Genomic DNA, 13,846 nt, shown 5'->3' on the forward strand with positions numbered 1-13,846 from the left:
CTTAAAAGAATAACTTCCATGAGGATAAAACAGTACCTTTCAGAGGAAATTTCTGCTATTTAACTGTACATCACCTTGACTCTGACTATTCTGACCTTTTGCCTCTGAATCATGCTTCTTGCACTTGGCACATATACTAGCCTTACCATATGCCAATGCCAAATATTCATTGTGTTCCCCAACATGTCCCAGCCTCCTTCGTGGTGACACTGGGGCCATGGGACTTGGTTTCGTCAATGGGCTGTGAGTTCAAGGACCACTTCTGGACCAAGTCACTTAAAGGTAAATGGGCTTTGTCCATTCTTCTCCTCCTCCCTATGCTGCTACAAGCTTCAAGGCCATAGGGTGGGAACACAGCAGGACAGGATTGTGCGCTGTGTCTCCTCCTGGAGGAGAGCCTCAGCCAACCCACAGAAGGCCATGGTACAGTGAAAAATAAACCTCTACAGGCTAAACCACTGAGATCTGGGGCTCTATCTGTTGTAACAGTTGGCATTAATTACCCTAAATCATACAATGCTTAATCACAGGACGTTAGGGCAGAAAGAGACTTATGAGATTACCTGTTCCAGTGTGTTTCCCACTTTTGATTGTGCTTATCCCCATGAAATATAAAATATTTGGCAATAAAAACGAAACTGCTTTGTTAACGGTGCTGATGGATCTCCTGGGGTCCTAGTCTTGTCTCTTCTTCCCCTCCCTTCCCTTCACCTTCATCTGCCAAATAATCTCTGACTTCCACACCTCCACAGACACACAGAGCGAGGTTGCCATAGGACACAGTTTGAATCTGGTCCAGCTCCTCCCCTTTGCAGAAGCTCTAGGAACTTCTGTGCCTTGCCCAGGCTCTTTCTCACAAAGGAAAAACCAGGGCTATTTTTCTATGTATATGGGTGAATTTTTTCAATGCACATCATGAAATGAAGGTTTGAGTCTGCCAGTTAGTGATGTTTTTGAGGAGGGGGTTATGATGTTGGTTTATTGCTTTGCCTCTAGGGCAAAGCCAAGCCCACTGCCTATCAGTTGATGCTCAGTGAACAGTCACTGGCTGGATATTTATTAGAGGATATATCAATGTCTGCATATACCCAAGTTACCAATAAGCAATTCAAAATATAAATGAGAAGTGCTCCAGTCATACTGGAAATCAGCTTGGCATTACCTCCTATAATGAAACAACCACATAACTCCTGGGACCCAGAAATTCCAATCTTACAAATATATTCCCAAGATAAACATATGCACATGTTCAATGGAACTCCCATTCAAAAATATCTGTGGCAGCACTGTTTACTGCAAAAAGAACCTATTGTGAAAAGTGATCTCCCACTGCAGAGCTGATGACTATGATTTCAACTTCTGTGAAATGAACCATCAAGGATAACATGAAAAATATGGATGAATCTTGGCAATGGGATACTATAAAGGAATTCATCCCCAAGAGATTACATATAGCATGATATTTTTACAAAGTTAAATGATAATAAATACTTGTGTGTGTATATATATATATATATATATATATATATATATGCATTTATATAATAAAATACGTGTATACATATGCATTTCAATGTATGTAACAGATGTGAATTTCACATACACAGAGGAAGGCAGGCTAATGATAAATACATGATTCATGATAATAATTAGCTTGGATTAAGGGGGAAAGGGAAGGAGGACATATGGTTAGATGCCAGTCCCTGTTTTTGAGGTCTTAGTTTTTGCTTTAGGTTCTGGGTTCACCAGTGCTTACTGATTTTAAATAGTCAGACAGACAGATATGGACCCAATATGGGCATGTGATTTGAACCTTCCTACTGTGATTAATCCAATTCTGGGCCTTAGGTCAAAAGAGAAGTATGTTAAAGAAAGTTAATGGATTTTCAGATCAAAAAAATGGAGGCAAAACTTTTTTCTCTATTCCTCTATAAGCACACCAAATATATACTTGAGTACTCCACTGAAGGGAAAGTTAGCAATTATCTGTTAATATCAGTAGCTTTTATTTTTTTAAGATTTTATTTATTTATTTGAGAGAGAGAGAGAGAGAGAGAAAGACAGCATGAGAGGGGAGAAGGTCAGAGGAAGAAGCAGACTCCCCAAGTTGCTGGGACCCCGATGCGAGAGTCAATCCCAGGACTCCAGGATCATCACCTGAGCTAAAGACAGTCACTCAACCAACAGAGCCACCCAGGCGCCCATGTATCAGTAGCTTTTAAAAAGATGAAGAATATTATAGGTGACCTGAAGAGTACAAAGAATAAATGATACCCAATTGGAACGTAACAATGGATTCCCACACCCCAAAGAGGAGAAAAATACCTATGATCCATTCAATGATGGATATTCACATCCGTATAAACACATACCCCTCACCTAAGAAGGCTAAGTTTGAATCTGAATAGTTTAAATCATGCAGACTCTGAAATCACCCCCACTTCTCATTTTACATCCTCAACACTAGCATAGGGACCTCTCACTCTGATTAGTTTTCTTCTCTGACCAGGTGTGTTCCTGAGCTTACCACCTCAAATTTTCACAACCTAGTTTCTCCATCAACTTCTGTGAGCATTAGGAAATAAATGAAAATACCAGGGCAGTGTCTGATACTTCATAGTTTCCCAAGAAATGTTGATGGAATTTAATCTCAAGGCGGACAAAAAGGACACGAATATTGACCACATCACATTCTGCCATGTTTCAAGCAAGCCGCAAGGTGATGACACAGAAGTGAGTCCCTTACAAATGAAAAGCGAAGTCTCATGCCTCCCTAAATCTGTGTCTCCAAAACCTTAGAAAAAGAAGTATGTATATACGTTGGTAATCCACAGGAAGAATTTTGAGGCTTCCTATTAAAAAACCAATGTTCATTTATACAATATCTTGAGTTTCCGAGTAATGATTTTGTTCTATTTTGCATTGTTATAATGAAGGTAATGAATTTCATCTTCAATTTTGTGCTAGAGTTCCATTAAAACATTTACTAAAATTAGGGAATTTTTAAACCATGGAAATTTAATTGCATTAATTATCCTTTCTCACCCTCAAATGTTTTATAATGAAACTAAATAATGGATGCGATAATGGAGCAAAGGACAAGTTAGATTTGCATATTTTATAAACATGCTCAGGAGAGTATGTGCTGTTTTGTTGGGAATGGTAGTTAGGTTAATCATGTGTTGATGAAAGAAGGAGCCAATTTACTTGGGGTGGGGAGCGGCACAGAGGGGTGACTTTGAAATGATGTCCTGGGTGTCCTCCTTTGCTCTTAAGAGATAGAAGATGAGAAAACAAAGCTTTTGACATCATATTCACATCTGCGGAGAAGTTAATTGAGAAACTTAAAGCAGTTTTTCCATTTCCCCCCCAGGGGGCCATAGCTATGTTTAATTCACAGAGTATAAATCTAAACAGACTGAGAAAACTCCTTTCCAAGCTTTAGTGTCTGAAATATCCTGAACTTGCTTCATGAAATAAAGACTATCTTTAAAAAGTCTGGAAGAGGTGAATGCACCTGACCAGTGTTTGTTCCTCAGTCCATTCCGAGGAAACCCACTTCTCACGGGGTTGGCATTCTGCTACAATGCCTATATCTTGCCACTCAGGATGCAGTCCTCGCCACGGTTCCCACTCCCCTCTCCTCCACAACCCACTCAACACTGAGACAGCAGATCCCCAATCACTGTGAAGTAAGCAGAACAGTGCATTTTTGGATTACTCCTCCTCCAAACAACATCTCATTGGGTGAAGAATCTATGAATAAAGAAATACCCTAATTCTTCCTGAAATTTTTTTTTGTTTGGTATACATTCTATCAGTTCAATATAATAGATATAACAAAGTCCTGGGGAAGAAAGAAAATGACATTTGAGCAAAACAGAATATACTACATGGAATTCTGACTGAATCTTACAATTTAAGTAGAAACTACATAGCTGCTCTTCAGCCCAAAAAACATTTCATAACACATGTGGACCAAGGACAAGACCAAGGTCAATCTTCTCTGTTCATTGAAAATTCTAACTGTGCTTAGTTGAGGATGAGAGAAAGAAAACTGCATGTGACCATGTACAATATTGCCAAAGAAAGTAAAGATTCAGAAGATAAAAGATACTTCTCAAAGTAATTTAGGGTAAGACTCAGAGAAAACTTCCAGGAACTCCTGACATCTTCAATGAAGTGCAAACTCCTTGGTCACTATGGAGTAAAAGGAGACTGTTATAAACAACCGGTTGAGGCAAGAAGGCAAAATAAATTAGATCAAGACAGATTGCTTAAAAACAAGAAAAAAAAAATGCCATAGTCAAGTTAAAATTCATGTTGGAGACTGTAACAAGAAGCAGATGTTCTAAGAAGATGTACATCAAGGAAGAGTATGAAAAACTCAAGAGACGTCTCAGAACTCAGAAGAATGAGACACAATTAAAATAATGCAAGAGGAAATGGATGATACAGAGAATGGAAGACAGAGAAGAAAATATGCAAACAAGAAATTTTCTTAAAGGTGAGAACAGAAGCACAGAACCAAAGCAATCAGAGATAAAGCACACCCAATCTTTCTAAGGAAACTGGAAAGTCTCATTGTGTTCTGAGTTATGACTGAGTAAAATGGTAAATGTTTGAATGACAAAAATAAAGGAAATTCTGATTTTTTAAAAACTACAAATAATGAAAAAATTGTCCATTTATTAGTTAAAAAGAATTTCCCACAAAGGACCTAAACCAAGCTGGTTCCAGACCTTCCCACCATATAATAAAATACAAGGAGTCAAGGAAGAAATATATAAACAGTGATGAGAGAAGACTGTGGCCCAATTAAAAAAAAAAATCTGTGGAAGCTTCTTTTTCATGAACTAAGGCAGAAATGTGTTTAGATATGTGAGTGATCAGAATATATAGTACTTCACATTAAAGTACATGAAGAGGTACTCACCCAGAAATAGAGCATAACCAAGGATTTAAAATTGCTTACCACCTTAGAAAAGGACGATTGTAAGCAGTAAAATCAGCTTTAAAAGGGAAGAGACTCAATTTTTTCAGTATCTTGTAAGAATACTAAATATAATGCAAAAAAATCCTCTGATAATCAGTAATAAACATTTTCCCCATCAAAATCGTCCTCCTATGTCCATGAGCAGCACTGAGAATCAATCACATGCAGAGGTCTTATGAAGACTCAGTAACCTTCCTTCTCAACACCGTGTTCTGAGCTCTCAGTATCAATTTCTTGGAATTGACCTTGACAATAAAGCTATGTGACATCACAGACTTAAAGAAAACATCTTTTTTTTTTTTTTCTTCAGATTTTATTTATTTGAGAGTGAGAGTGAGCATGAGCAGGGGGAGGGGCAGAGGGAGAGAGAGAATCTCAGGCAGATTCCCCTCTGAGCAGAAAGAAGGGGCTTGATCTCCACCCTGAGACCATGACCTGAGCTGAAACCAGGAGTCTCACAGTTAACTGAGAGAACCACCCAGGCAATCCAAGAACAGGTCTTCTTAAGTTAGAAGAGGTAATTTGATGGGAATTCCTTATTAAGAACTCCAACAAACCAAGATCATCTCAAGATGATAAAAAAAAAAGACGTGACAAAAGTTTTGGTTAAGCCTTATTTATTGTGATGTATTCCTTACTGAGAATACAGTTTTGCATCTTCATGAATACATAAAAAAGCACACTGTGAACAGGATGATACAAGGCTGGAGGAGAATTATGTGGGCAGAATGGAAAACAGTGTGCTAATTTGCAAAGATTCTTGATGGTAACCCTCAAGATAGCTATTTAGTTTTTTTTTTTTTTAATTTTATTTATTTTTTTGACAGACAGAGATCACAAGTAGGCAGAGAGACAGGCAGAGAGAGAGGGGGAAGCAGGCAGAGAGAGAGGGGGAAGCAGGCTCCCTGCTAAGCAGAGAGCCCAATGCAGGGCTTGATCCCAGGACCCCGAGATCATGACCTCAACTGAAGGCAGAGGCTTTAACCCACTGAGCCACCCAGACGCCCCTAGTTATGTTTTTTAATGAAATTTTTGTAATTTATAAAGGAAGAGAAGGAAATACTGAATGATTTAAGGTAGACCATTAATTTTTATTTATTTTATAATGCTAATTTAGAATTAAATTTAATGTAATAATTTGGAGGATAAATAGGATTGATGATGTGTTCTGATCCTATTTCCAATTCAGTCTAGACTGTTAATTCTCTATTCAATGGAGCCTCTCGACTTAATGCTTTACTCCTATGTGCCATGTTCTAACTTCAACTCAAAACAATAAAAACAATAAATCAATTCAAAACAATCTGTGGCCAAATCACAGATTCTCCATGGAATTAAAGATACTGAGATTTCCACACATTTTGTAATATTCTTTATCTTGGGGATACCAGTACAAGATTATAAGTATAAAAAATGTTGAAATCAGTGGACTAAAATCGCGTTTTTAACGGAATTCAATACTTTGAATTCAATTCACTTGAATATATTTTTGCCAACTCAGATGCTAATGACCTCAAATCCAATTATCCTACAGATCTACCTGTAAGAGTACATGCTAAGTACATGGTATTAAGAGAAAAACAAGGCGGGGCGCCTGGGTGGCTCAGTGGGTTGAGCCGCTGCCTTCGGCTCAGGTCATGATCTCAGGGTCCTGGGATCGAGTCCTGCATCGGGCTCTCTGCTCAGCAGGGTGCCTGCCTCTCTGCCTACTTGTGATCTCTCTGTGTCAAATAAATAAATAAAATCTTTAAAAAAAAAAAAAAAGAGAAAAACAAGGCATTTCATGGGACGGTTGAAAGTGGAGAAGAGGATTATGAAGGGATTAAGTCATCCAGTTATGGGCAGGGCCCTGAGGTATTTACTTTCCCTAATTGCACAAAATTCAGCCAACCAACCCATTCTGAATTTTCTCTTAATTGGCTGTCATAGTTTTCAAACTGTAACTGGCAAACTTAATTCACACTGGGCTTAGAAAAATATTAGAAGCAAAAGACTAATAAATGTGACCATGGTGGTCCTTACCAGAGTAACTGATTACAATGTCATCTACCATCAGCTGAACACATGGAAAAATAAAAAACAGACCAATTTCCCCGGGTAACTTTAAAGACATTGGGGCACCTGAGTGGCTTAGTCAGTTAAGCATCTAACTTGGGCTTAGGTCATGATCTTGGGGTCCCGGGCTCAAGCCCTGCATTGGGCACCCCAATGCTTCTCCTTCTCCCACTGCTTCGCTCTCTGCCCCTCCCCCCACTTGTGCTCTGTCCCTCTCTCACACTCGCTCTCTCTCCCATAAATAAAATCTTTAAAAAAAAATTAAAAAATTATAAAGACATTACTACTCCTTGGGTCTATCATTGTCAGTACCTCTCAGAAATGAAGAATCCAAAAAAAAAAAAAAAAAAAAAAGAAATGAAGAATCCTACTGTAGCTCTAAATTTACCTTTCAAATTTCTGTTTCAGAACTACATTGAAAGGAGAAAACTGATTGCCAATCCAGGTCAAAAGAAATTCAACCTCTTAGTTTTAAGGCAAATTCTTTAACTTCTCCTGTGTCTGGGTGCCACTGTCTGCTTTTTAAGTCTGTTGTAACATGTTGGTATGTCTTTCTAAAATACCTGGCATTCAGGGCACCTAGGTGGTCCAGAAGTTTAAGCATCTGCTTTCAGCTCATTTGGGAGTCTCTTTCTCCCTCTGCCCCTCACTCCGCTGGTGCTCTCTCTCCCTCAAATACATAAATAAAATCTTTAAAAAATAAATAAATAAAACAGTTGGCATTCAATATAAGCAAAAAGAGAAAAGACTGTGAGGTGTCTTCTAGCTGTCAGGGTGTCTCTAGTTGAAGTTCAACTCCAGGACTCTGTCCTTTTTCAACCTCCATCCTTGTTCCTGGCTCCAAAATGGAACTTTGTGGTGCCATCAAAGTAACTGAACTTGCTCCAGTAATTAAGTCTGAACAAAACAGGTTATTTTGCTTTGTTTAAAAAACGTTTATGGATTTAACTGTTGCTTCCACATCATCATTTCCAAAATCAAATAATGACCAACAGAATTTTCTTTAAAAAGCTTTTTATAAATTTAAAATACTAGAAAGAACTTTGACAACTTGCAAGTAAAACACGGGAATACACAAGGTGGGCTAACATAAAAATAACAAGCAGGGGTGTTTTAGGAAAAAGTAGGGGATAACTAAGCCAGTGGGAGTGGACTTTCTGTGTTTGAATACGAAGTTAAATCAAGAGCTCCTACTAACAAAATAAAAAAAAAAAAAAAGAAAATGCAAAAGATGGTTACAGAAATATTAGATGATAAAACAAAAAACAAGCTAGTGGTTCACATTTTCCAGGAATCAAAGTTCTAGAAAGAAACTGTCACCATCATTTGAATCCTATGAAAATGAGCAGAGTCACACAATGGAAAATATCTTCATTTGAAGTTCTGAAAAAGGATCAGTAAATTTGTATTCATTTCTAGGGCAGTCATCTATTTTTGAAGCTTGACTTTTTCTATTATTTAGTTAACTAATTCAATGATCCATGTAATTATTTAAATAATTATGAAAATAAAATTAAATTCTCTTTGAACTATGTTCTTTTATTGATATATTCAGAAAAATTAATTCTGATTTTAAAAAATATTTAAATATTGGGTAATATGCCATTAAACATAATTTATTGCTATTACTGTCTTTCATGTTTGTCAATAAAAAATCCTAACATTTGCAAAGAGAAAAGAGAAGTGACAGATTTTATGTGTAGGAAGAAGACAGCCATAATATGAATGTTGTATCAGATAAGCCGAAAAGTCACTTCTTTTCCTTGTATATTATTGACAGCATTCTGCACTTTCTGAACCCCAAATAAAATAATGAAGAAAGCACAAGGTGAAAAATCATGAATGGATACTTTCCAAGTGAGGAGTTGAGTAAAAAACTCCATTTACATACCAGAAGTAGAGCAACATGAAAGAAATTATCAAAATATAAATTCCAGGCAATATTCTATTTGGACTATGTTTTGATTTTAAAAAACCATTTCTAATTATTGATATTTACTATAATTCCTGCCAGAAATAGAATACAACATCAGGATTTCTTTTCAAAGAAGACGACAAGTGGTTACATGGTACACATTTTAAGCTGACTGCCTTTTAAATTTCTGTGCTTGAGAACATTTAAAAAATTGGAAATGCTGCCCTTAATGATTTTTTTATGATTTTTATGATTTTTGGTAAACACAATACTCAAGATTTTGTCTTGTAGCCCACATGCTAATAAACTTTATATCAGTATATTTTGTTTACATCATCTAACAGAACCTCAAAAGTAACTCTCGTGCCCTTCATTTTATTTTGAGGATTCTATGGAGAAGGGGTTGTGTGGTTACTCATTTTTCAGTGAAACAGAATTTGATTTTAAAGAAATTGAAAGGGGGTGCCTGGGTGGCTCAGTGGGTTAAGCCTCTGCCTTCGGCTCAGATCATGATCTCAGGGTCCTGGGATGGAGCCCCACATCGGGCTCTCTGCTCAGCAGGGAGCCTGCTTCCCCTCTTTCTCTGCCTGCCTCACTGCCTACTTGTGATCCCTCCCTCTCTGTCAAATAAATAAATAAAATCTTAAAAAAAAAAAAAAAGAAATTGAAAGAACATCTCAAGACTGAAATTCTGTTGTTCTAACAGTGTCTATCTGGATTTCAAACGTCTTCACGTAAATAAAAATGTATTTCCTTGTTTTTTATCCTCCCCCAAATTACAAGCATATATCAATGGGAATTCTCCTGAAGGCTTGGGACTTTTCCATCACCATCATCATCATAAGCATCTGGTGCACAGCATGCACTTAAATGTTTACCAAATGAATGAATCAATGATTCATCAAATACCCATCTACTGTTTCAAGAACCTTTTGATTCAGGGGCACTGGGGTGGCTCAGTCCTTAAGTGTCTGCCTTGGGCCAAGCTCATGATCCCAGGGTCCTGAGATTGAACCCCCCATGGAGTCCCCCCACAAAGCGCCCCCCATAGAGCCCCATGTGGAGTCCCACATCAGGTTTCCCGCTCCCGCCTCTGCCTCTCCCACTCCCCCTGCTTGTGTTCCCTCTCCCACTGTGTTTCTCTCTGTCAAATAACAAAATCTTAAAAAAAGAAGAAGAAGAAAAAGAACTATATGCTTCATAATACTTTTCACATGTTATCTCACATGTCCGTGTTTTATGTTTAATATCCACGGCAACCTTGCAAGTTAGGAATTCTAATCGTCACTAACACAAGAGGAAAGCGGTAGGTGGAGGTTAATGGAAAATCAGTATCACAGTGCTAAGAGGAAAAGAACGAGATTTCATAGGGTTTTTTGTCTGTCTGTTTCTGGTTCTGACACAAGGATTCTGAGGGGCCTGCCTAGAAAAGCAGATCACAAGGTTGCCCTGGGTCCTACCTAATCTTGTTAAAATTTCAGTAGCTTTCAAAATAAAAACTCCTTGAATATCTGCCTGCCTGTTTAATGTTTTCTTAGGCATTTCTGTTACAGGACAGGTCCTGGCAGAACCCCCCAGCCCCCTCATGTCACCTGTTTCTCCAGCTCACCTCCAGGTCGGCTTGCAACCTGGGAGCCAAAAGCCACAAGCTGGAAACAACTTCCAGAGCCCCAATTACAATGGGCTTATTCCTGCAAAGACCAGACCCCACCAGACCAGTCTCAGTCCCAAGACTTCCAACCTCTGACCTTTCACTGACTTCCGGCTTCATTATAATGCTAAAAGCTATGCCCAGGGATGGACTTAACATGCAAATGAAACAAGACCTAGGGAGCACAGTGAGCAGGTTCTGTCAACTGCCCCTGCATGTCCATGTCCCTGGGCTTCCCCACCCCCACATGCTTACCTGTCACTCCTTTTCAGCCTCAGTCCCTTTGAAACAGTCCCTGGCCACTGTCTGGGGAGCAGCTAGGTATCCCTCTTCCTAAGGCTGTCTCCTTCATGTCCAGGGGACTGAGCTTGCAACAAACACACCCCACCTTGCCTCTTTCTACAGGGATAGTGCAAGAATCCCGAGGTCATCAACAGTTCCAAATGTTGCTCTTTATCTACTGCTAGAAGTATTAAGTATTATCTGCTGCTAGAAGTATTAAGGTACTTTATGGTAGTTTTTCAATTCAATTAAAAATTCTGTCAGTTGCAAGGTGCAGGGAGGGCGGGAAAAAGAATGAGCAGTTTGCAATCTGCTGGGAAGACAGCTGGGTGGACAGCTAATGGTGTTCTTATGGGAGAAGCCGGAGGGAGGTACTGGCCCCAGAGGCCAGGACGGGAGGACAACGTTGCCTGATAGGAAGACAATGCAGGGATGCTTCGTGAATTAAGAGGAAATGGAACTAGGTCTTGAAGATTAAGTACAGTCTGACAGGGGACAACATTTTTAGCAGAGGGAACAGAGGAGCTTACTGACCACTGTAAATGTTGCGTTTCTAGCAAGTTGGACAAAGGCTCTTGCATTCTAGAGTGAGCTGAGCAAAATGCCAAGAAAACAAACAAACGAACGAAAATGCAAAGAGCAAGAAGAAGTTTGTCTTGGGTTGAGGGATCCAGGCAATGAAGAGGTTAAAGAGAAAGAAATTCAGCAGTGTCCACTACTGTTAGGTACTTCCGTGTGATTTACTTGGTGGTCTTCCTTCAACGCCAGAGCAGGCGTTCAAGAACGTTCATTATTAACAGTCACAACGACAAAACAGGTATCATCTTCATAAGTACCAGCTGCTCTGAAACATTATGTAGGTGCTGCAAAGAATAAGTTAGATTGCTTTTTTGGATTATGAGTCCCTGCATTCACAGCCTGCCCTAAGGGATTAAATATTTGAGTTCAAATACAGATTCCTTGTGGCAGCTCATTCTCAACAAGTAGTACCTTCACCAGTGTTCATAACCAAAAACTCCACAAAAAAGTAAAATAAATGTTAACTAACTGAACATAGTAAGAACTAAATAAATAAAATAAAATAATGTTGGCTAACAGAACATAACAAAAAATAATGAAATGAAATGAAATAAAATAATAAAATAAAAAATAATCCGAAACTCCAGATGAAGCAGTAACACAGCACACATAAGACCAGGACTTCTTTCCTAACAGACTTGCCAGGGAGAATCAAGTAAACACGTGTTCTGAGACCAGAACCATCTGCTTTACAAAAAGTCTGGCTTTTTAAATTGCCTCAGCAGCCATGAGACTATGGACATAAAGTCAAGCCTCTCTAAGGTACAGTAACTCCCCTAATGCATGGTTTTACTTTCTGTGGTTTCTGTGACCTAGAGTCAACCACAACCTGAAAATATTAAAAGAAAATTTTCAGCAATAAACAATCTGTAAGTTTTACGTTAAGAGCCATTCTGAGCCAGCCTGCTCTGTCCTGCCTGAGAGGTGAATTGTCCCTTTGCCCCTCTGTATACACTGCCTGTCCCTTAGTCACTTAGTAAATATCTCGGTTATCAGATCGACTGTCGTGGTATTACAGGCCTGTGTTTCATTAATCTTCATTTTACTTAATAATGGGCAGAAAATACAAGAGGAGAAATGGTGGCAATTTGGATACGCCAAAGAAAAGCCATAAAGTGCTTCCTTTAAGGGAAAAAAGTACCCTATGCTGCAGTAAGAATGAATCTTCTATCCAAAAAAAAGCAAAGGAAAAAGACATTTGTGCCAGTTTCCTTGTTAATATCTTGCTATGCCTAATTTATAAATAAACTTTATTGTAGGTATGTTTATATGGGAAAAAGCATAGTATATTTAGGGCTGGGTGCTGTCCACTGTTTCTGGCACCCACTGGGGGTCTTGTAACATATCCCCTGAAGATAAGAGGCGACAACTGTAATCAGAAAATTAAGCAAAGGACCTTAATATTAATGCCAGTACACTAACTGTACCCAACCGTGGACTGGCGAGCAAGGAGGGGAGCAAAAGTGTAAGAGAATTACCCTTAGTTTACCAAGATGGGGATTTTACTACCAGGATGGAGATGCCAGGCCATATTTGACATTGCCTTAAATAAATAATAGGACAGCAAAGTGGCCTGGACTCAGAAATTGCTTCTAGACTGAGCAAGGGAAGGTGAGAAGCTTGTATTTGTCTGCTACATATAAAAATAACTGGATGACATATCCTGAAAGAATATCCATTAAGAAATTTATCTTCAAAAAATATGTTTCTGGGGCGCCTGGGTGGCTCAGTTGGTTAAGCAACCCCCTTCGGCTCAGGTCACAGTCCCGGAGTCCCAGGATCGAGTCCCGCATCAGGCTCCCAGCTCCATGGGAGCTGACCTTCCCGCCTCTCTGACCTTCCCGCCTCTCATGCTCTCTCTCACTGTCTCTCTTTAAAAAAAAGAAAAAAAAAATGTTTCTACTTGCCAACCAAAAACCAATTTTTGTCATCCAAATAAAACCAGAAAGTATTTTTTAATTTAATATTAATTTATTCAAGGATCTAAAAGAGAACAGAAGATTGTCTCCCCAAAAAGTATTCACTGAAGCTTGCCATAAGTACTTAAAAATGTCAACAGTATAATATGTTTTTAATTATAGGCTCATTTTTATCATGGTGTTCTGATAAAAACAAATCAAGGATATAATTCTCTGCCCCAATACTTAATCCCACAAAAGTGCTATCTCTCAAAGGAAACTATACTTAAAGTTTAAATTAAAATATATTTATTCACTTCAGAAATATATTTTAGTACTTTCTATGTTATAAGCACATTTCTAAGCACTGAATGAGCCTTCCCAGGGGTTACAAAGACAAATGAAAAGTTACTGTCTGGGTTTTTTTCCCCCTCAAACTATCAATATTCCAACTATTTTATCTTTTCTTA

General features: G+C 38.5%; 1 protein-coding gene across 2 annotated transcripts in view; it reads right to left on the minus strand.

Moving 5' to 3' along the window:
• The window catches only part of KCNN2 (potassium calcium-activated channel subfamily N member 2), a 478,995-nt gene that overhangs the window by 263,957 nt on the left and 201,192 nt on the right, over positions 1 to 13,846 (minus strand). The gene's annotated exons all lie outside the window — the stretch shown is intronic.

The sequence above is a fragment of the Mustela lutreola genome, chromosome 5 (assembly GCF_030435805.1).
Source record: "Mustela lutreola isolate mMusLut2 chromosome 5, mMusLut2.pri, whole genome shotgun sequence".
NCBI classification, from domain to species: Eukaryota; Metazoa; Chordata; class Mammalia; order Carnivora; family Mustelidae; genus Mustela; species Mustela lutreola.